This window comes from Lissotriton vulgaris, chromosome 5 (genome assembly GCF_964263255.1).
Source record: "Lissotriton vulgaris chromosome 5, aLisVul1.2, whole genome shotgun sequence".
Lineage (NCBI taxonomy): Eukaryota > Metazoa > Chordata > Amphibia > Caudata > Salamandridae > Lissotriton > Lissotriton vulgaris.
This window is the reverse complement of record NC_141693.1, coordinates 109,354,369-109,379,673: the sequence shown is the minus strand read 5'-3', so window position 1 is coordinate 109,379,673 and position 25,305 is coordinate 109,354,369.

Genomic DNA, 25,305 nt, shown 5'->3' with positions numbered 1-25,305 from the left:
GGTATCTCTCGGAGGCTCGCAAGTAGGCCATTCAACATTTAGCTTGCATGCCGTCCACAAATCTCCGGGTACTACGATATCGAACAATGTGTTCAAATCGATCCACAGCACCTTAGAGATCTTTACGAACCTCTCTACCTGCTTGTACCACTCAACGGGATTTTCTCTAAGCTTTGGGAAGGAATTGGTAAATGCCGCCAAATCCCCCCTACTCCAGGGTACGTGAACGTAGTTTCCGTTCGCGATTTCTCGCAAAGGGAAAGCTTCCATTCGCATTAGGTCTGTATCCTGGGACTTCACAATTGCACTTCTTCTGACAGATCCCTTCTTAGACCATTTTTCCTCCCATCTATCCAGATCTCTCCATATTCTAATACACATGACTAGTTCCCGTATGTGTACTCTTAGTCCAATCGTTCTACGTTCATCCAAATCTAGGTCTGTGCAATTCAGCCTATGATTGGGCTGTAAAGCTTTGGTTCGTGACATGTCTATCATATACTTTTCTGCTAGTTCGGATAGTTTTTCATGAGCTGCCCTTGCTTTCCGAGTAACATCTTTGGATAAGAACAATATTTCATCTGGTGCGTACAACTCTAACCTCTCTATTGCCACTGTGCCGTCTATTATTTCGTCCAAGTCTGATTTTAAGCTCATTACATCAATCCGTCTTGCTTTTATTTCAGCTCTCAGTATGTCAGTCCTAGGTGGTTCGCTCATACCCCTCTCACCTCCACTATGCGCCCTACGCCTAAGCACAGGTGAGTTATGAGGAGTTTTCTTTCCATCCCTTTGTTCCCATCTCTCTAGATCCCAAGCCTTTCCATCTTCCCGTGGGGTGTGGTGGAACATTACTCCATCCCCCATCCCTACACTTCGTTTTTTCGGCTCGGTTTCTCCAGATACGATATAGGATCCACCGTTCTGTTCTAAATCACTGTAACTCACTTGCTGTCTGGTGTCGCTCAATAACCTATAAGGTCCTTCTTGGCTCCCCATGCTCCCGCGATCTCGATCCTGATCACCAGAAGTATGGCGAGACGTTTCGCGACTCCTTATATTCTCGTGACTTCGCTCATGATCACCGGATGCATGGCGAGACCCTTCACGACTCTCCATGTTCCCGTGATTCCAATGGTGCACTGTTTCACCCGGGGTATGGTGAGTGCATCTGAAAGTATTTCGATACTCCTGCGTCCTTCGTTCCCCCTCACTAAAGGTGACGCGAGGCACTTCGCCACACCCTGTACTCCTGTCGTCGCACATTTGCCTATTGCCGCTAATAATAGGGCAATCATTTCCTCTGCTTTCCTGGCTCCCTCTCTCCCACTCCGGGCTGCTTTCGCCAGCTCCACAATGAGAGAGGATCCGGTTATCCTGGTTTCTCCACTCTGCTCCTGTTTCTAAACTTTTATTCCGAGCCTCTTCGGCAGTATCCCATTCTTTCAGGTATTCCCTTAGTTGTTTATGGGTTTTCGGTCTTGGTCCCCTTAAGTCCATTGGCCCTCTTTGACCCCCCTGTTCTATCCAGGGACCTGTTGCGGCATCCAATGGGGTACTCCGACTCATCGGTGCTAATATCTGTCTCTGAGGATTCATCATGGTATTCCTATTCTCCATCTCTGCTCTTTCCCTGTCCCATCGTGCCTGTTCCTCCTGCTGGACCCCTTCTGGGTTGTAGATTGACACAATAGGGCCTATGGTAACCGGTACTTGTAGAGCATCCGGCATTTGATAAGACCTTGCATGTTGCGTTTCTGGCATTTTCTGGACCACGAATCTTCCCACTACTCTCTGTTCGGAACTAGATTGAGGTACTTCCTCCTCTTTCTTGGCATCCCACTCTGTTACTGGGATCGATTTATATTCCCCCCATCTAGCCCCGTCCTCTTGTGGTAATATGGGACTTGCGGCCCCTCCGCTGTACGGAGGTGGTCTATCCGTTAATAGCCTCTCTATCAGATCCTCTTCTGTCTCGCTTTCCTCTTCTTCCTCTAGAGGTTTCTTTTCTCCCGTAACTTCCAGCATCGGGTACAGTTTGTCTGCTTCTATCTTTTGTACCCTCCACTTTTTGGCTTCCTCGTCCCATTTAGCATCTTGTACTGCCTTTACTGATCGTCTCACTCTTTCTTGGCGCCTCTTTACGCTCTTTTTGTGTGCTGTTCTAAACCATACACTAAGTGCTTCGAACTGTGTTGGCCTCGGTAGAGGTCTTGTTGCAAGCATTACCGCTTTCAGTTCGTTCAACACATCTAGCTTAAACGTTCCGAATCTCGGAAACGTCAGTTCCTTACTCCCTTCAGTTAGCTTATTCCACTCGGAGATCCATAGTATCGAGTGCAAGCCTACATTCACTGCCATATAATAAGCTGGTGTGCCTTCTGGTGGAGCTTCTTCTCCGGCATATAAGTTTCTTCTATTCCTCCTAAAGAGTGCTCTTAAACTCTTAAAACACTTCATTTTCGCTACTCTACTCTTTTCCTCTTACTCTTCCTTGTTTACGTCCCAATGGCAACTAACCAATCCCTAGGCGGCTCTCTCTAATCGGCCTATCTCAGTGCGACTCTTCGCTGACGTCTGACAAACTAACCAATCTCAGCGCGGTTCTATGCTGACGTCACTCGTTCCCTCTGCAGCAGTTCTCCTCCGTTCTCAACTCGTCTCACGATCTCGCATGCGTTTTCATTCATACGCTGAAAAATGACTACTTCCGTCCAAGCGATCACTTTTCTCTGACTGTACGGCCACAGTCTAACTGTAATTGCTACCTCAACTGACGAAACGTCTTCCCTCTGACGGTCGGACGATCGCCTCAACTGATAGGTTACTTACACACAGTAAACGTACGACCAGCGTCCGTTACTCATTCACTCACTCTTACGCTCCCCCTATCATCGGTCTGTCGGGAAATCAATGGTACCTCATGACCCCCTTTCAATGGTAGACAAATTACTCTGGGTGTTCGATACACCCGAACCACTTAAGTCCTTCCCTGGAGCTTAAGATTTCATCCGGTTGCGCGCGCTCACAACCTTCCCCCAATCACACTACAGGCATTCAACTCCGCTTGACATTACAACACAGGAACAACATAAAACACCGCAATCTTACAACGCATGACCCTTATACTCACTCTCGATCGACTCTGCTGCTTTTTCTCTCGTCGCACCGTCAGCACCGTCTTCGGCTGCAATTCTTCTTCTGGTCGTCGATGACTAGGGACCTTGGGGTAAACTAAACCTAGCCTAGGTCGTCTTCCTCAAGAAGATAACCATCCTCTGCTACCAACTGCGGGGAATGAGATTTTGATATCAATTTATGATCAATCAGCTAACCTATCTCATTCGTCAATTTTGGACCGTTGGTATCTGTCATTGAGTAAAAGACAAACCCCGCATAGGTTAGATAAACCCCATAAACTGACGCCACTCTGAAGAACCACTTACAACTGATAAAGTTTGAAAGTTTTATATACCTTGTTACCCGGCGGCTTTTTAATCCTTGACACATTGAGTGCGTTTTGAATATTCTACAACGCCTATGTAGTCGATTTTATCTTTCACTACACTTTTTTCTAGGCACTGCACTTTAGTCAAATATCACCCTATGATGATTATCACGACTATCCTCCTGACATCCATTTCTGCATCGGCACTATAAGGTCGGTTGCGCCTTGGAATGATCAGTAAACGTCCCATATGACGCAAATTCCACCACAAAGGTGGTCTGATGGGATTCATATAGTCAGTGATCTTCACCATCATGTTTTATTCTACGTATCCTGGCATTGCACCCCGGCTAGTATAGCTACACACTATTTCCCAGACCTTGTCTGCTCTTGTTGTATGGTTATGTAAACTAAACCTAGCCTAGGTCGTCTTCCTCAAGAAGATAACCATCCTCTGCTACCAACTGCGGGGAATGAGATTTTGATATCAATTTATGATCAATCAGCTAACCTATCTCATTCGTCAATTTTGGACCGTTGGTATCTGTCATTGAGTAAAAGACAAACCCCACATAGGTTAGATAAACCCCATAAACTGACGCCACTCTGAAGAACCACTTACAACTGATAAAGTTTGAAAGTTTTATATAAAAGTCAAATTTATATGCGAATACAATCCTTTCAGGATAAACCTCAAAGTATACAAAAGTATACAAAAGAATACAATATCAATTCCAGAACCAGCAATTAAAGTATCGATGTGAAGTGGTTCCTTGGCGTCATCTACAGAAAGAGAAAAGTATCAAGTCAAATCTGTCCCTACTCTATACTAAGTGACATCCCTACTTCGCAAGTTCCTAACCTAAAAAGGTGTCAGCAGTTTGACTCCCAAAGAAGTTCAAACTCTCTTAGCCTCTAAAGGTAACTTTAAGTTTGAAGAAGCAGTACCCTTGCTGCCTACCCATCTGCTCTCTAAAGGGTCCTCGACCTACTGCTCTCTTGTGCTCTGATCTTTCTCAGCACATCTGCTCAAGTCATCTACCCTTCGCCCTTCTCTCTCTGAGCTGTTCTCTCTCGCCTTCGCTAATTCCCCATTGCCAATTGCTATACTCACCCCGGGGTACTGTCCCTAAAATACACAATCACAGTGTGGGTGAAACGCCCCTTGACGCCCACCACGGACTTTCCCCGATGATGTCAGTTTCTGGCTTCTTCCATTGCTTCATTTCTTTGCGTCGTCCGTTAAGTTGACCTTTCTCCTCCGATGTCATCTTCATCTTCTTATTGGCGACTTCTACTGACACTTTCAGATCAAAAATCATATGAACTTAAACAAGACTTTAACTTACAACGACGATTCTTTGACCCTTCTAGGTCCTGTGAATGGTCATTCAAAACAAGTCTCAAATTCCAAGCGCTTCTTATCACGTTCAGGCAATAAACCTCGTCCAGCGTTGTCACCTTAAATCTAACAAGTGCTAGACTCTTTGGCTCTCACGTCCACATCAAGCTATTCACGACTCCTGTGAGTCCACTAAATTACACACATTGGACTGCGCTCCTACGAAGCCTTGGTCAGTCAGGTTAAAATCACAAATGACCTAAACCCTTCTAACATTCTTACAAAAAGCTTTCTACACAGTATAACCTTTAACATATATATATATATTCGTACTTAGCAAAAGTCCTTTACATAGAATATAAGTGAATGCATTATCATAGAATACAAACTACATAGAGTATAACTTCATAATTCTCATTCGCTATCGTGTTATACATGTTCTACGCATTCCTTCACATTTCATTTCCCACCGCTTCTCCGTCTAAGGTTACACATGTACATGAATTCTACTTTGCACGTTCTACATTTCATAAGCATTTCTACACATTTCTACATTAGCCCACTACATATACGGGCCTTCTAAATCTAATACATATCCTAAAGTGAATACAGTTACATTTCCTATATTACTTTGGATTATATCGGTTATCTATATGCTATAAGTATCACCTTCACATTACGATATACATTTCATTCCTACGTTATACGATGTGCTTGTAAATATGGCCTATACATATTTTTCTATTCAAATGTGCGCTCTCTCAATGTCCCTGGGCTCTTTAAAGGCTCGGAGGAAGATGACACACCCCCACCCCCATAATTATATGCATCGCTCCGGGGATGGAACCTCAAGGTTCAATAGGGGAGCTGTGCACCCCATCATCTTTAAATTTGTGTCAGCCCTGGGGAATGGGTCCTCTAGGAACTCATGGAGGCTCTGGGATGAGGCTGCATTCCCCCATCCGTAAACTCGTCCGGCTTCTGGCCACGATTTTTTTTAAACCACAGGAGGCCGTGCTTTTTAAAATAATTTTACCGCTGATTTGTAGATACACCCTGAATTTGCAGAAACATTTAAAAAAATGTTTTTGGGCCCCATCGTACCCCTAATTTTATAGGGGCAGCGTACCCCTTAATTTCACAAAAACTACTGAGCGGATTTACATCAAATTACAAAAAGCACTTTTTTCATACTAAGAGCTAGCATTCTGCCAAAGGTGGTGTAATTCCTTTCAGCTTTTTGGGCTGTAGCAGTCAATACATTTCCTATGGTAAAACTGAATGGGGAAAATGGGTTTTAGGACCCCCTTTTTTCTTGGTTTCCACCTGATGGATTATCTCTCAACTTTCCAGGAAGGTGCCGAGGTGGAGGAGACTTTTATTTGTTTGGGAAAGGCTTGTGAAGATTTGTGAAAAGGAGCCAAAGTTATGAGCAAACCAAAAAATGTTTTTCCTATGGAAACACAATCCTAACTAGAACTACCCAGTGGCAACCACCACTAGGTCATTTATATGTATAAATATATATACTCATTGTATAGTGTCATGCTTTAATATAGGTTGAGAGCGCATTAATAATGTGTGAATATTTACATAACTGTAGAAGTAATTCACACATTTCTTTTTCCCATCGGACATCATCATGGGCCTGTTTATCCCGTAATAATGCTAAGAAATCACTGCAACTTTAGGAGTTTGGTATGTGGTCTGTGGTATGTTCTACAAGAGAGGTGCAGTAACCTTGGGAGATTTACAAGTCCCATGATACTTTGGAAGTCCCTGTGGTCATTATGGCTCCAAGACAATAAAATGGGTCTGTACCTCTCTTCTATGGTCTGTGTTTGTATGAATGAGTGCTGGACATTTGAGACAGCTTTATATGGAAACAAGGAGAACATTCCCGAATCAAGGCGGTAAAGAAGTGGATACTGAGACTGCTGAACTCCTGTAGGAATGATTGTTTTCTAGGCCTATTAGAAGTCTCCCTGGTAAGGTTTTGGTGAAATCCAATGAACATTTAGAGACAGAAGGAAATATTTGTGCTTAAGCGACAGTACCTTTTCTTGTAAAATATTGAGAATTTAAGACATTTATTTGTTGTTGGTATTGTTTTTTTTTTTTAACTCTTGCATGACTTTTGGAAAAAACGCTTAAAATACAGACCCAGTGAATAAATCTTGAATACGTTTGTAATGCACAATGCTGAAAGCATTCATGTTTGTGGTGCAATTGCACGGGAATCCTTAATATTCACAAATCTTTTTAGGGAACAACCCCAACGAGGGGAAAATGTCCAACTTCGAACAGTGAAGATAACTCCTCAGTGGAAATCTTTTGCTGGTGAAGTAAAACTCTTACCTAGTCTAGCCACTCTTGTAGGAATTCCAATACAGATTGAGTCCATCAATTATCACCATCTAAAATGTTGCCAGTTCCTCTCATCTTTACCTTTCTTGTATTTTCCCTGTTCGCCATTAATTTTATTTCTACAGTAAAGCTCATTCATATAATCTGCACTAGAAAAGGGCATTAATATTAAATAAAACCTTTTAAATTATGCTTAGGACGCATTTCTTGTTTGTATCCTTCATTAAACCAAGGCAGGTCTAGAGCTCACTAATAAATATAATCCTGCAGTTTCGAAAGGAATCATCAGCGCCGGCTCCTCCGTTAAGGCGGAAGAGCTACGCCCCACTGCTTTTTGAACAGTGAATAAAGAAAAAATAAAATGATAATAAAATATAGCAATTTATTTATCTGTGCTATGCCTGGTAATCCGATTTGGGGCGGGCTGAGCCATCCTGATTAACACTGGGAGGCTGGTAGGAGGAGTGGTACGCACTGCTAGAAGTGCGCATGTCTGCTTGGCTGGCCAAACAGACATGCACACTTTGGTTCCTCCAACCCAGCTATATTCCACAGCCAGGTGGAGAAACAGCACAGACTCCCTGTGCCTGAGCGAGCGTCAAACCAGGCCACTCAGGCCGATCCACATACTGCTCTCAGGCTGGGTGTAGCATGAGAGCGATTGGATGAGGAGTCTGTCATGTGTCCCAAGGACTGCTGGGAGCAGGGGAGCACCGAGGTATGAGGGGGACGGCAGAATCGGGTAAGTCCTTTATTTGTAATGCTGCCCTCCTGCGCCACCTCCATGCCCTCTCCACCCACACACCACTTTTTATTTGTATTCGGCCCCCACTGGAAATCTTCATTATCCAATATGCATTATCTCCACTTAAGTCATAAAGACGAGTGGGCCACAGCCTGTCTGTCTTTCCTGCTCATATTGGCAAGGTGGTTCATATCTGTGCTTGTGCGGGGGCAGTGAAAGCATATCTGGGCCGTATTTACAAGGGGACATATGGTTGAAAGCGATTGATCATGCAGAAAGTGACATGCATCAAAATATTTTCATGTACATTTCCACTTTATCAATGTATGCAACACATCGGATTCTGGTAACCACCATCATGATAAGTTTGTTTCCATAATACTAATACTTACAACTTATCAGGTTGCCTTTGCTCATAGAATGTTTCCTGGTTGGCTTTTAAATGCCACAGTCATATGGGAAAGATGTATTAGCCTCATTTTGTTTAACACTAAAAATACTTTTAAATGACCTTGTAGATGTTTGTAAACTGGTGTCCAAGCAATGACCTGATCAACCCTCCATGCAGGTCTTATTGGCAGCAGGCTCCAGCCATGAAAACCTTACTTCACCTCTGCCTGTCATGATACCTGTCAAACCAACTCAGAAAAAAACAGACAGCTTTAAAACACTCAGAGATTAGTTTGCGTTTATAATGTGGAAGTTGCAGAATCCCTCATATAAATATACTGAGGAGAAAAAGTTCCAGTTTACTTGTAGGAAACATCTAGTTTAAAAAATGTTCATCCATAACTGAATCCCATTCTAGTAACCTATGCACTGAGGGGGGGGGGGGGAGGAATGTGTGTAAACCTATTGCCAAAGCAAGCGTAGGAGTCCATGACGTTTAGAGACTGCCTCTCGTCACAGCAGGGAAATGACAGTGCTATCAAACAATGACTGAATTATGGCCTTTATGATGACATGCTCACTAGTGGTGGGGGTGTTTTACCACTGTGAAAAAGAAATCTCGATTAGTGCCATAAATTGGGTCGCTACCTCTTCAGAGTCCACTGCCCTAGACAGAACATCATAAACATCAGGCTGACCTGCAGTTGCTTTGCTGCCAAGGAGAGGGGAAGGACGTTGCTGTTGGTGTGTCCCCTTGCTTGAAAAGATCTCCAAGGGCCTGAGGAGAGCTGGCCTCCTGTTAAGAAGTCCCAAGAACAAAATACTTCACCCCTGACCTCTGCTGTGTGAGTTCTGACCTGCCTAGAGTGCTTGATCCATTTGTGGGGCCTCTGGAGGTTGTTGTCTGCTGTTTGGGGAGCTGGAAAAGAAGGATAAAAGAAGATCTACAAATTTGCACACATAGCTCGTGATGCAGCGGTACTCCAGAAATAATTTCTAAAATTATATCACTGTGTGTGCATACTATACTATGTTGGTTAATTTTCCAAACTCACACAATTAATAAAGGTTACAGTTATAAGGAAATGACTTCACGAGAGGTATACAAAATTTTGTTTCTCCAGCTCTCTCCATCACTTGCTTGCGGAGCGCATCGTGCACAGTGCGGGAGAATTCCTGTCGCCATGAAAATGGTCGCAGAGCTTGTTCCCGCTGCAAGAACTGACATCTTGCTTGCGGAGCGCATCACCCAGGTGCTGGAAGATTCCTGACTCTGCGAGTATCGTCGCAGAGCCTGTCGTCGCTTTGAGAAATCGTTGCACCACTTGGTTCCGGAAGGCATCATGTAGCTGCGAATATGAGAGTAGCGCGAGCGCTGTGGTGGTGGAGAGAGGATTTTAAGAGGACTGTTTGATTTTAAGAAACTGTTCCTAAATACAAAACTTTGCTGCTGTTTTTTTACTGTGTTGTGACGGGGCACGTGTGTCCGAACCGCCCTCTGATTCAGAATGGTGGACAGCTACACCCCTTTTACCGTGCCCCTTATCCCCACAGAGTACACCTTCTTCATGGACCGAAGAGGACGAGTCAGGCTGGTTCCCACTCGTTAATACGGATGGTCCCTTTAAGACCTCGGACCACGGAGACGAGACTCCACCCCCTGAAAGTGGAACTCCGTCAAAAGCAGGAAGGACGGGTGCGACGCCACTGGGAAACACCTGAATACGGACACCCACATCCTGGGTTTATCTGTCACGGGTTCGGTGGACAGCGAACACTACGGAAGGGACTATGGCTGGCAGAGGCCCGAAGCACAATGCGTCGCAGTCTAAATTGGAGACATTTGCGTACAACAGACAGGAGCAACCTCATGCGGAACCGCGCACATCGACGGGGAAGACGCCTGACACCGAAGGAACAAAGAAGGCAACACTCGGCGACGTGATGAAGGCATTAGCGCAAGTACAGGCCACGGTGGGGTCCACGGCCACTGAAGTCTCACTCCTCAGGGCGGACTTTCAAAAAATGGGCGAAAGAGTGAAGCAGGTCGAGGTGGTCGCCAAATCTTTGGTTGAAGATGTATCAGACCTACAATTAGCAATGGAGCGAGTGGAAGCGGGGAATAAGATGCTGAAAGAGAAGCTGGACGACCAGGGGGGGCGCTCTAGGCGCAACAACATAAGAATTATTGGGGTTCCGGAATCGGAGGAAACGGGGGCCATGGACCTGTATGTGGAGGACCTGATCAAGTTGCAGCTCAAACCCAAGGGTTTATCGCAATTCTTCTCCGTCGAAAGGGCACACAGAGTTACAGGGGGTAAACCGAAGCCCGGAGCCCCCCCCAGACCCATACTGGCAAGACTATTCAACTATCGCAACCGGGATGCGATCCTACAGGCTGCAAGGGTGGCCGCGCCGCTGCGGGTTCAGAACTCTACCGTGGCCTTTTTCCCGGACTATACTGCGGAGGTGTCACGCCGGAGGAGGACCTTCCTTGAAATCAAGAGAGAACTGAGAGCCAAGGAACTGCCGTACTCTATGCTGTTTCCGGCCCGGCTGCGAGTGGTCGCGGACAGAAAGGATGGATGGGTGGCGACAAGTAGGACTTCCCCGACGCTCGAACAGAACAAATCAGAGCCAACGTGGGGACAGCCAACCGAGATCTCAAGCGTCGGGTGGATTTGAATCGACGCGCTCTCCCACGCAGGACAACACTACTACGCTGGAAGACGTGGAGGAATAGTCTCCCGGCATCAAGCTGAATGTACACTGTCATGGCTTCCTGAATGGGACCCGGCTTGGACACTGTCCCGGGGGAGACCGGAGAGGGCAGGGGCACTGTCTACTCTGGAGGACACTTCACCCCAACAAGCAAGTACTGTTCATGGGTTGGGTAAAGCACTCTGCTGAGTTGGGGTGGCGGGCAGTTCTAAGCTCGTCTGGCAGGGAGGCAGGAGGAGTTGGGGGGTTGTTTCAATGTTCAATGCAAACCGCAAACTGAAACGTGAAGGGAAAGGAGAAGTTGGTTGAGTTGTTTAGAGCTTCACAGGAAAAGTCGGGTTATGCTGGGTGGTACCCGCGCCGCCCCCTGGGTAGGGAGGGCTGGGTCATTGTAGCTGCAAGATGCAACGGACATATGAACATTTTCACGGTGGTACATGGCTAGTTGTTCACAACGTAGTCGGGTAGAGGGTGCGCCTAGATCCCAGGGAGCACCCCTTCGCATATTAACATGGAACGTACGGGGATTGGGTGACAAGGTCAAACGTGGGCTAGTACTTACTGCATTGAAGAGACAGGGGCCGGCGATAGCACTCCTTCAAGAAACTCACCTACAGGGCAGTACTTCCAAGGCGCTTGATAGAAGAGGGTATAAAATGGTGGCACATTCTGAGTTCACATCAGGGTCTCGGGGGACTGGGATTTTACTTAAGAAATCATCACAGTTTATTCCACTGAGTACAAAGATTGATGGGCAGGGTTGCTTCGCGGCCCTAATGGGACAGTGGGAAGGAAGGTCTATTAATGTGGTCTCGGTGTATATCCCACCAGCACTTCACTCGGTCATGCTTCCGGCCCAAGGTGAGTTCTTACTGGCCCTCCCGGAGGGTGACATCATACTTGGGGGGGATTTTAATGCCACTATAGATGGTTCACTAGACAAGTTCCCCGCCGCAGGTCTGACCGGGGGTTCATCACGTCTCCAACGTTTTCTGACAGCTATGGGGCTGGTAGATATGTGGCGACATGCCCACCCCAACATGAATCAATACACTTTCCACTCTGCTGTCCACAACAGTCTATCAAGGATAGACTACTTCTTGGCACTGGGAGACGGCATACAGCACGTAGACAGCATAGACATTCAACCTAGAGGCATATCAGACCACTCACCGATTACCTTAACGCTCTCAACCCAGGAGAAAACACGCAAACGACTTTACCCCATACAGGCTGCATGTCTCAAAGTACCCAAGGTCAGGAAAGCACTCAAGAAGGCAATGACGCATTACTTCGAAGAGAATCTAGAGTCAGTGCAATCGGCAGCGATCCTATGGGAAGCATACAAGACCGTGTTAAGGGGGCACGCAATTACCACACTTACGGGCTATAGAAGGGAAAAGGCACGCAAGTTGGCCGAACTAGAGCTGGCGCTGAGAGAAGCAACAAGCGAACACGAAACACACCCCACGCCGGACACAGCCCATACATTGCACCTCCAACAACACTCATATACGGAATATTTGCGGCACCAAGTGACAGGACAGATAATGGAAACGAAGAATAGAATCTATGATATCGGGGATAAAGCAGGTAGGATGCTGGCCTGGCTAGACAAAAGGGGGGGGGGTGCGCTAGAGGTATCCAACAAATAGAAGACAGAAGGGGAACACTACATACAAGCCCGGAGCGAATTGTTGAAATACTCGCTGACCATTTTGAGGGTGTCTACACATCTGACAGGGAGGTGACGGTAGAAATGGCCAGGGCGGCATTAGAACCTATCCACACACCGAGGCTGCAGCCGGAGGCATCAGCTGAGCTGGAGGCAGATATAACCACGGAAGAAATCCAATTAGCGATACGGGCGATAAAACCCGGCAAAGCGATCGGCCCAAATGGCATACCGATAGAGTGGTATCAGGCCACATTGGAAAAGCTTAGTAAACACCTACTGGCCATGTATAAGGAATGCTTATCGAGAGGAGAGCTCCCACCGGACCAGAGAGTAGCAACAATCATTGCGATACCTAAACCCGGGAAACCTCCGGAAAAGTGCAATTCCTATCGCCCCATATCCCTGCTTAATGCAGAAGTTAAAATACTAGCCAAACTCCTGGCTACCCGATTAATGACACACCTGCCTGACCTCATACACCCAGACCAATCCGGGTTCATGCCGCACAGGAACACGGCACTGAATTTGCGAAGAGTGCACGGGGTGTTGGCAAGAGCGGATTCGATCCCCGAACCAGCGGTGATACTGGCCCTCGATGCAAAAATGGCATTTGACCTAGTTGAATGGAACTACCTGTTTGAGGTCCTGCCACACTTAGGGTTTGGACCCAAATTCATAGCATGGGTCAGACTGCTGTACGCGAGACCAGTGGCGCAGGTAGTAACGAACGGCCATATCTCGCACACCTTCCCCTTGGGAAGAGGAACTCGACAGGGCTGCCCCCTGTCGCCGCTGCTCTTCGCAATCGCCCTAGAACCTTTAGCACACCTGATACGATCTACCCCATTGGTAAGGGGGATTTCCTGGGCTGGGGGCGGGGAGGACCGCGTCTCCCTATATGCAGACGACATGCTCGCATACCTCACAGACCCGGAACGTAGCATTCCAGCGCTTCTGGCACTGTGTGATGAACACGGGAAAACCTTGGGATACACACTGAATTGGAACAAATCGGAACGGTATGTCTTGAAGGGACCAGGCCCGACACTGAGTGCTCACTGCCCCTTGACCGAAGCCGGATCCTCCTTTAAATACTTGGGCATACATGTCACTAAAGACCCGGTAGAATTTCCTCATAAAAACCTGAAACCACTTTTGGAACGGCTTAAACAGGACGTTGGGTTCTGGGCCGGACTTCCCCTAACGATGCTGGGCAAGGCTGCATTGTACAAAATGATGTCCCTGCCCCATTTCTTGTATATCCTGGAGAATACACCGTACCCGGTGGCACCAGGTTACTTCAGGAAAGTGTCAGCGTTGGTGGCGAATCTTCTATGGGGTAACCGCCCGGCCCGCATCACACAGGCCAAATTACACAGAGGGTGGTACGACGGGGGGATTGCGCTGCCAGACCTGAAGTTGTATTACTGGGCGGCACAGCTGAAAACCATCAATCAATGGATCCATGCCCCCCAAAATGACCCAGCATTCAGAGCAGACAGGACACAGCTGGGTGCAAATACCCTGCTAGCCCCACTGTACGACCAACGGGTAACACGCAAGCTGACGGGACCCACAAAACTCACAGCTGAGATATGGCACAAGGCACTGTCGACACTAGGTTGGAAAGGGAGAATAACTCAACTTACTCCCCTGTGGGACTCCCGAGAGCTAGGGAACTTACGGAATAGCAAGGGTTTTTCTCAATGGGATGAGATTGGACTGTCCACAGTGGGAGACTTATGGGAAAGAAGCACGGTGGTTCCATTTGCACAGCTGAGAAAACAATATGAGCTAGGAGCACGAGAAGAGTTCCGATATGCGCAGATTCGACATGCACTGCTTACAGCCATCCCCCACGAGACGGAGGTACCAGAGGCCTCCCCGCTTGAAGACCGCCTCCTTACGGACTTTATGTTGGAGCGAACCACCTCGCTCACATACCGTAAGTTAATAAATAATTTGCCAGATCCCATGACCAAACTTAAGGAAAAATGGGAGGGTGACGTAGCAGCTATGGACGAGGCCGAATGGAATGAAGCAGTGGCCCCGCCCAAGTAAGTGGGCATCTCAGCTAAGTTCCGGCTCATACAGCTCAAAATTTTACATAGAGTGTATTATACTAGAACAACACTACACCTCATACACTGCGCCCAACATGCATTCTGCCTTCGAGGGTGTGGGGAGGAAGGGACGTTCTTTCACACGATATGGGATTGCCCACGCATTCAAGATTACTGGAGACGCGTGCTGCGCACAGTATCACAGACTATGGGGACATCTCTGGTCCCTGAACCACGAAAATGCCTACTCAATGTGTGGGAACCTAATGATTTGTCTAGGCATGGCCAGCAATGGGTTACATTGGGCATGATAATAGCTAAAAGAGACATAGCACAAAAATGGGGGGCAACAGAAGTGCCGACGAGAACACAATGGTGTGAGAATATGGACAAGGTAATGGTCACGGAAAGGGAAGTGTATGCTGGCAGGGCCTGCCCGAGAAAATGGAATAAGATTTGGACCCTGTGGAATACATACAGAGGAGACATCTGTGACCCCTTACCGGAAGATGATCCAATATCGTCAGATGAAGAGGGGGAGGATGATTAAAGTTCCCAGGAAGGGGGCGAGTGTAGGTGGGGGTGGGTCTAAGGGAGACCATGGGGGAAGGGAGGGTTGGAAATGGAGGAACAAACAGAGCACCCACACCGTTGTAATTTCCATGTACACTTAACATCAGTTTTAAACAATATGTATGACCCTACAGACTTAAATGCGGATACATGTGTCAGAAACTTACAGAGGCATAATGTATGTGGACTCACTCCAGCACGTGATGACCTACCTGTGATTTCTTTGTTGATCTTTTACGTTGTCTATTGTTGAAAAAACAAAAAAACAAACCTACTTAATTTAACACATTGATGGTGTAAGATGCGCCTTTACTGAAATGCGGATTAATCAAACCACGGATATAGCACCAAAATGTACGGACTTCTTCAATAATAGCTCACTTTCGCACTGAGATAGCGGCCGGCCCATTGGGTTGTAGGCCAATGACAAGGAGCAATAAAGGTTTTGGAAAAAAAAAAAAAAGCAGGAAGGACAGACAACTCGACGGATGGCGTTTCCCCAGGGGCGGCTGCAAACGTGGAAGAAGACGGGAGATACCAGGAGCCGGAACGGAAGGAGAACGACACGCCTGGAGGCCAACGTTTCCACGCTTCGCCCTGCCACGTTCCCACGGGAGGAGCGTGGCTCCAAGAGGTACGGGGCCGGGTAGCGGGTTGGGTCGGGCGGAGGAAACAGCAGTGATTGTTCCTGTAGAGAAGCCCTGATCCCTCTGCCCTTTTCACGAGCACTTTCCCCCACCTTCATTTGTAGATTAAATGCGTGCACCAGTTCACGGTGGTTCTTCCCTCACTTCCGGTCCTTTTTGAAGTATCAGTACATTACGTGCCTCTGACCCTCATTTCCTTTTCTTTGCCGGTACTGGAGCGGACTCGAGAAGACGACGCCTCGTTTCAGAGCACGACCACCCTGTCCCAGGACTAGAAGTACCGAAGCTGGAGAAAGACGTATTTCTTTGGCAAACTTTCAAGACAGGACAATAGACTGTTTTCATGAAAAAACTTACATCTCAATAAAGCCTTCGTTAAAACCGTTGCTGAAGGCGCCTGTGTTTCTGTTTTCACCCACTCCTACTGTAGAGTCCACAGTAGCTAGCACAAGCCCCAACGTCCCGACCCCCTCGGGACATGTGTGTACTTTGCTTAGTTTGCACATCCCCTTTCCACTCACCCTGTCAATCTTCACGGCTGCTGGAGCCGGTTGAACGGAGGGACATGATTCCTCCCCTTTCGCCTCACTTCCGTTTTTTTATCATAAAGGGAGATGAGGGTCCGGCCGCGCAGCGGGCGCGCCAAAGGCAAGCCCGTCTGCGACCGGATCGCGGCCAGCGCCAGCCATGCTGCCGGTGAGTGCAGGAAAACTGAGAGGGCTTGCTGGTCCAGGTCCGATTTATTAGCAATGAATACAGCTAAGCAGTGCAAGTCAACCAGAACTAACCTAGAAAGCGCTGAGCTGCCTTCGGTGTGTCTAGATTGTGGCAGGGTAACGGACATTGCCTCTACGGCAGCTAATCTGAATATAAATCATAAGACCTTCTCTGCCGTCGGCCTTCCCAAAACAACACTTCGGGCAGGCCTACTGAACTGTACTTTCCCAGGCATGCAGATGATATATGGCTGCTGCTCGCGGATTCAGAGTGGGACGCATTATTTCTCACAGAAACATGGCTGAAAGAAGATAATTTGGCCTCTATCACCTCGGCTATCCCTTTGGGTTTCAAAATGAGCTTCTCTAATAGAGAGGGAGACAGAAGGGGTGGTGGGGTGGCTCTCATTCTTAGGGAAAACTTTACCTTAATGTCCTCTACACCCATCACTACAAAAGGCATTGAGGGTCTGTACTTCTGTTTTCAAGTCAATCCACAGCTGTCGCTAGCAGGGTTGGTCATTTATAGACCCCCGGATTGTACTCCAGAAAGTACATGCAAGCTCTCTGACCTTATTGTCCAAAGATCCCTAGTTCATCCTCATTTTATAGTTTTGTGGGATTTTAATGTCCATGCAGATAGGCCCAGCTTCCCCCAGGCCGCCCAATTAATGACTACTTTGGAAGCAGCCAGTTTAATACAAATAATCTCTGATCCTACTCATAGGGCAGGGCATACACTTGATTTAATCTTCTCAAATATACAGGGAACTATAGCAGAGACACCTCAACCACTGGTCTGGTCTGATCATTACTTGATCCCTTTTTTAATAAAAATACTTTTTTGTAACCAGGCCAATGGCAGACGCTCTTTTTTACGCAGACAATGGAAGAATTTATCAGCTCAGCTGATACCCTTGGCTCTGCCCTGGCTATTAGTCCTCCAGCTCTGTCCACAGACTCAAATATTGACGCAATGGCATTGAATCATTGGATGAAAAAATGGTGGAGGCCATCGCCCCAGCAAAAATGTGTCTGTCACGGAGAGAATAACCATCTGCTCTGTGGTTCTCTAAAAAATTGATGACAGAAAAAAGTAATTGTAAAAGGTTAGTGCATCTATGGCGGGTAAACTACTGTGAAACAGCAAAAACTTGCTATAGAAAAGCCCTTAATAAATTTCAAAAATTAATTAAAACGGCCCAAAAATTTGTTATTGCCACTTCTATTCAGAAAGCTGAGCAGTCGAGCAAGGAAGTTTTTAAGATAGTCCAATCCTATTTTAAACCGAGATTTATCGAGACAGGGGCACTATGTGAAGACATCTCGGCATTTTTGATAATAAAATCAAAAAAGTGTATGACACTTTTACGGATTCCGCGTCAACAGCAATGTCGGATTCGGTTGAGGAAAATTCGTCCTCCCAGTCCCTAGTACAGTTTCGTCCTTTTTTATTTAAATAGGCACTGGAAGAAATAGAGAAATGCAAATCTGGAGCTCCGGATGACCCCTGTCGCCCAAGTTATGGAAGGTGATGTCATGCTCCCTCATAGAAACACTTTTACATATCTGGAACATCTCTATTGCGTCGGGGGTGCTTCCCGACTGTTGGAAACATGCAACACTTCTTCCCTTGAAAAAAAAACCTAATGGAGCCCCAGAGGACCTTAGTAATCTTAGGCCTATTTCCCTATTGTCGGCCCCTGGAAAAATGCTTGAAGAACTGGTACAACGCCAACTGAGTAGTTTTGTTGAAACAAATAACATTTTGCATGATACTCAATCCGGTTTTAGATCGGGCTTTAGCACCGAGACCGCCCTCATTGAGGTGGCAGAGTCGATTAGGTAGTCTTTGGATTCAGGAGCATCAGCTATGCTCGTGCTCCTGGATCCATCTGCGGCGTTTGATACCGTCGACCATGCCAGACTCTTGCAGAGACTAGAAGGAGTAGGTTTTGAAAGATAAAGCACTGGCTTGGCTACACTCCTATTTAAGTGATCGTTCCCAGAAAGTTGCCTTGGATCCTTTTGCTTCCAAGCCGAAACGCCTTTGGTGCAAGGTTCCCCAGGGATCAGCACTTAGTCCCTTGCTTTTTAATGTCTATTTAGCTCCACTTTTTACGTTAATTGCTAAATGGGGGGTTAAGGCGATATCGTACGCAGACGACACCCAGCTAGTCTTCCCCTACTCAGAATTGACTGTGGCAGCATTTAGCAAGTTCAAGGGCTGCCTGCGTGACATTGCCATATGAAGGAATACTAAGCATGGGCGAAATTTGCAAATTTGTGAATTCGCGATCCGCAAAATTCGCGAATTTGTGGATTTTTTTATTTTTGCGTGTTCGCGGGGCGCTTTGCGTGTTCGCGGGGCGATTTGCGTGTTTGCGGGGCGTTTTGCGTGTTCGCGGGGTTTTGTTTGTGTGAGACCGCAATGCGCCCTCTGGTTCATCACTGCCACCCTCTCATTTTTTGTGCCCTTCTGCCCTCTGTACCACTCTTTTTTGTGCCTTTCTGCCCTCTGCTCCACTCGTGTTTGTGCTCTTCTGCCCTCTGCCCCACTTGTTTTTGTGCACTTCTGCCCTCTGCCCAACTCGTTTTTGTGGTTTTCTGCCCTCTGCCCCACTCGTTTTTGTGCCATTATGCCCTCTGCCCCACTCGTCGTTGTGCCCTTCTGCCCCTTGTCCCATTCGTTTTTGTGCCATTCTGCCCTCTGTCCCACTCGTTGTTGTGCCCTTCTGCCCTCTGCCCCACTCCTTGTGTTTTATTTTAGAATGGCGCTGGCAAGCTGCCAGCGCCATTCCAAAATAGTTACTAAGTTAGCTTCATCAGAAAGCACTAATAGATAAAATAAAGCAAGTGCTCGAGTTGGAGCTCAAATTCAGTTAAACTCGAGCACCTGCAAAATAGTTACAAACATTCATCTTGATCTTTTGCCCCCCGGATCCATTCTGCTCGCGGATTTGCGGGTTTTCGGCAAATTTGCGGGAATTCGCGGATCGCAAATTTGCCGAAAATTAGCAAAATCCGCGAGCGGAACGGATTTTGTGCCCATGCTTAATGAATACCAATATATTAAAATTAAATGCGGGCAAGACTGAGGTGGTCTTCTTTGGAATAGGCCTGCAGCCCCCGCCAGATTTGTGGTGGCCATCGGAAATGGACTCTCCTCCACTTCCCAGCAGTAGTGCTAAAAACCTGGGAGTGAGATGGGATGTAAGCCTTTCTTTTTCTGCACACATCCAGCAGGTCTAGGCGGGGTGCCTAAACAAACTTAGGAATCTCTGTAAATTTCTTGAACTGCTACCAGAAGACTGCCGTAAAGCTGTAGTTCATGCAACTGTTACATAGAGGCTGGACTACGTGAACGGCCTCTATCTTGGTCTGCCGAAATATCTTATTCAACGCTTACAGACCGTGCAGAATGCGGCTGCGAGGCTGATAAAACACTTTCCTTTTAGACAGCATGTCTCTCCTCATCTGCACAGTCTGCACTGGCTCCCAGTGGCTAGCAGGATCAAATTTAAAGCACTGACCCTGGCCTTTAGGGCACTTCGGGGTAACTGTCCTAACTATCTTAAATTAAGAATTCCCCAATACCAGCAGGAGAGGTCCCTTCATTCCAACGCATTGATTCTGTTGCATGCCCCTCGAGCCCAGAGGGCCCGACTTGGGGGCAGGACCTTTTCGGTCGGAACGGTAAAATTGTGGAATGATCTGCCGCTCGCTATTCGCGCTGCAACTTCAGAAGCCTGTTTTGGGAGGCAACTTAAGACCTGGCTCTTTACTCAAAAAACTTAAACCACTCTTTTTCTCGCTAATACATCTAGCTGCTCATTTAGCGCTGGGACACATCCTTGCGAGGTAGCTGTTCGCGCTCTATAAATATCAGTATTATTATTATTATTATTATATTGTCGCAGAGTCCAGCGCAAGCGCATAGAGGGGCTGCAGCAGAAGAGGATCAACGCTTCGCCGCTGCACCGAAGATAGTCACCGCCCTGAAGATCGTTACATCGTGCCTGTGCGAGACGCATCCTACTGGAGAACCTGCGCGCCGTATCCCCCTTACCCTGACTAGAAGCAAGGGTCCCTATTTGGACAGTGGCACCTAACTCTGCCACCTAGAGACCCCAGATATAACATTGGTGGTCAGCGGTGAGGATTTGAACTTGTAATTGACCTAGACCCACAGTTATCTGTGTACATCGCTACGCAACCACATACCATGTTTTGATTTTTTTGGTTCTATTTTTGAGTAACTCTTCAAAGCATCACATCTCTTCATGGGAAGGCAGTAAGTGATAACTGAGTTGTTTGACAGTGTTCCTCTATATACCCTTCTAACAGTGATGTAGCAAAACTTGAGGCGCCCCCTCAAGTCAGGAGCTCTTAGACAGGGGTCCGCTGCCCATGCATGATGCCGAAGGGAGCCTCCTGAAGCTCGAGCCCCCCGCACTGTGGGTGCTATTGTTACGCCACTGCCTTTTCATCATAATTCAATATCAATTGGTGCAATGTGATGAGACCATTGCATTCTGGTGACCTATATTCTCCTTGCACCAGTTTTATCATACATGTTTCTTCAGTCAACACTGTATTTCTTCACTAAGTGGTACTGTACCACTGAGATTGTTTATCAACAGCACATCATGTCAACTGCATTATTGCCACTTAACATCTGTGTTGGTTATTATTTGGAGGCATCCTTTCATCATACTATTGAATATGTTTTAAAGAAAATTATCATTTCAGAATCTACCGACCCAGAATCAAGTAATTCATTTGGGAACTTCTATAATTATCTTTTTTCCAAAGGCCCTTCCCATAACATCTGAATTGAAGCTTTGTCCTCCATCTGCCACTTATATTACATTTTAATATAAATTGTATAAATTCTATGATCAGTATCTATTACATTGTATAATGATGCTTTAAAAACAAATTAAAACATTTTATAATATTAAATCTAAACTGATTACTTGTATTGCACTGAACATCTGAATTAACACAACCTATTACAACATCTTCGTGAAATTTAGAAACGGAAGAAAACTGGGATATAATCATCGAACAGTCTGGGAAAGAAATGTAATTCTCTAACAATCAAATATATTCATAAATGATGTCACATAATTTATAATTTACTGTATAGCATAAGAACACACCGTTTTCCCAATGTACGCTTATAAAAAATTTCCAAATATCTTTAAGTCCCAGGTTTGTGTTTTTAGAATTTCAGTGACTCATTAATTGTAAGTCAATTTTGGTAGACCTTTTTGGGCAATCCTTGGTGTTAGTATTCAGTTTGATTTCTGTTTGGTAATGATTTCCACCTCCAAACTAAATCCATCAGTTGATTTTTACTGCGATGGAAGATCTCAAGATCATTCATAAGTATCGTGCTTACCTCGAATTTGAGATCTAGCTTTATTCTCTCCATTTACTTCTTGTTAAACGTATTCATGACAATATTCTAACAATATATTTATATATCTTTTTTATATAGGGTTTAATTCTATTTTTAGGTTATTTTAAAGAGCTGCACAGATGAGGGCAGACGGGTAGGCAACAAATGTGGACATAGATGAGAGCAGAGATTGCAAACTAACTGACAGGGCTTTCTGACACATTGGGCCAGCCAATACAATGGGCTTGCTAATTAATCTCTCCTCATCAGGTCTTGCTTACTTCTCCCACTCTGATGTAAGAGCAGCATTTAACATTAATACACTTTTAGAGCATTCTGGATGCAGCTCAGCCTTGTTTCTCCACATCCCAAGAAGAAGAATCTGAAACTGTGTAGAATTCTCAACAACTTGGTGGCATAATCTTGGTGCTGATGCTTTCAGATCTGTGAGCAACCTTAGACTCAATTGGCTGCAGAAAATATTGATCAGCATAATGAGTTGTGCTTTCAAACCAAACCACTAGATAGGTTAAGAGCAAAAATTTCAAGGATACTCCCAAGACATTGGTGGCACCGTCCAAAGCTCGGTCCTGTTGCCACCTTTGTACAAGATGTATATACTTTGCTTACTAGACTGGTTTGTGACCCTTCCTTTTGCAATCCTATCCCAAACAATACATTTAGAAACGAAATAAAACTCCTTTCAATCGAATGGGTGTCCCGGCATGCCTTAGATGCCTGTTCGTGACTGGCTTTCCCGTGTTCAAACACTGAATTCACGCTTCTTTTACTCTGCCCACAAAGTGAATTTTGGAGTTTATGTTTTTTAAACAAACTCATTCTTGAAGGTGAACTTAAAAAAAATAACAAATCTCCTTTTTTTTGCTTCCAGGATAATTTTGTCACCAACTCGTATTCAAATCTTGTAACTAGTGGAAAGGAAAGTCATGTTGTGTGGTTGAAGTGTTGGCTGAAGTTTGTACCCTGAAGAATTGTCTCTGCTGGTTGGCCATCATTGTGTGACGGTGCATTTTAACCAGATTCTAAATTCTGCTGGACAAACAACTTGATATGGAGAATATGAGCAACACTGAAACTGTTGCAGTAGAACCAGGGGTGGCATCTTACGGAGTGTCACCAATACTACTCACCCGAAAGTTACGACAGGTTTATGACAGGTCTGTGATTGGAACAGTGGTGAAAAGTGTTCATAAGATGAAGGTGTGATTGACATCCTGCACGTTTTGGTTGAATCTGTGGAGCCTTTGAGCCATCTCTTGTGAATTCTAGTATAAAGTAACAAATATTCTGGTAATCGAAGTTCAGGAAATTCTGAATGGGCACAATGGGTTTGGCACTGTAATTGAATCAGTGCCTAATTTGTGGCAGTGCTTGGCATTGACACTTGGGGGCATATTATCAAGGGCATTATCGCCGCTTTAGCAGGACTTTTTCCCGCGAAAGCGGCGTTAATTTTATCACGCTATTAGCAAGCTGTCACTAACAACAGCAACAGCTTTTAGGCGATAGCGACCGGTTTGGGGTCCGCTTTGCATGTCAGTGAAATTTATCGCTAATGACATGCAAAGTGGGTGTACCCAACCTGTTAGCGACTGAAAGCTGTCGCTAACACAGCTATCGCCTATTAATAAGGCAGGCGAAGAGATACAAAAATTTGCGCTAAGCGCGAATATCGCCGAAACCTAACGCCTGCTCAGACCACTTCTTAACCTGTATATCCAATGGGAGGTGGATATTGAGGTTAAGACCCTATTGGCAATAATTCCTGAATATCACTGGATTTCCAGCGATATTCACGCATTAAGCCGCTATCGCCGGATATTTTATCGCTTTTGAGATAAACGTTGCTAATAGCACGTTATCTCAGCGATAATATCCGTCGATGCGCGGCGATAAAAAAAAATGCACTAAGCTCATTTAGCGATAAATTTTGCTATTTGTTGCTAATATGCCCCTTATTTCTTAACACTGACGCTAAGTTCTGACAGCCCACCACCTGGAGACTCTCTATAAGCAAAACACATCAGCAGAGTGTTTAACAATTTAGTACACATTACAAAAAAACACAACACAATTGCATCCAGGCCGCTGTCGTAGCATTGAAGCTTCAGAATAGAGCAAGCTGTCACATTTGTAGGAGTGTGATGGTTAGTAGGGAGCACTGGTCCTGGCAGGTGGTAGCGCGGGCAGGGGTAATGGCTGTGCCAAGCTGCCGTGGGTTCCTCTGTTTAAAATTAAGCACAGAGCTGAACCGATGGCTCAAACTCTAGCTTAAGGTCTTCTGAAGTTGGGAAACAGACGGCTGGAGGTGCCCATGCCCTCCATGTCACTATGTCTGTATTTGCAGAAAGAAGGATACAAGAAGAATTGGGGGAGGGATGCTTTGGAATACTATACTAGATTTTGGGCCAAATGGCTTGGGAAGGGGGTGTTAAGGTGTGATTGGAAATAGGTCCAAATCGAAAGATAAGTGGTTTCATATTGCTCGGTATGGTTATTACTTAGACATGGAAAGTCACTTACAGTATTTAAAATGCAACATAATGATTTCGTGCAAAATATTCCAAACTCCGGGATGGCCTGACCTTGGGCCAGCAAGGTAATAAGGGCATAGAGTAAAATGAAACCGGTGTCGTTAGACCAGAAAGAAAGAACCTGCCTCCCACCATGCACAATGGGGCACCTGGGGTCCAATAAATGTACACAGATGCCACACCTCTGTTGCGTCCCTGGCACCAGTACCAGCCAATGAAGGGGGCGTTCCGGACATGCCCCTTCATTTTTAGGTAAAATAGGACTTCATTCAGTATGTCACACACATAGATAAAAAAATATTGGAAACCTGCTGAGAAGCCAAGTTTAAAGTACACTAGGTTTACATGGCAGTGTTGTACTCATCAAAGAACCTCACTCCAGATGGGTAAAGTGTACAGGGTGGCGCAGAGGGCGATGTGTTAATTGTTTGGTTTGTTACCATGCACATGAATACCCATGTCTGAAAGTGTGCATAGACTGCCAGAGAATAAAACCATCTAATATCTTCTTTTCATAGTCACTAAAAATATAATACTGCATTTCTCACCACTTTTGAAAGTCTGTTATTGTCTCGGTGAGTGTTGTTGAATGTTGGCTTAATTTTCTGCAAGGGCGGTATATGCAATTTTTAGGTTCTTGCTAGAGCTGGCGT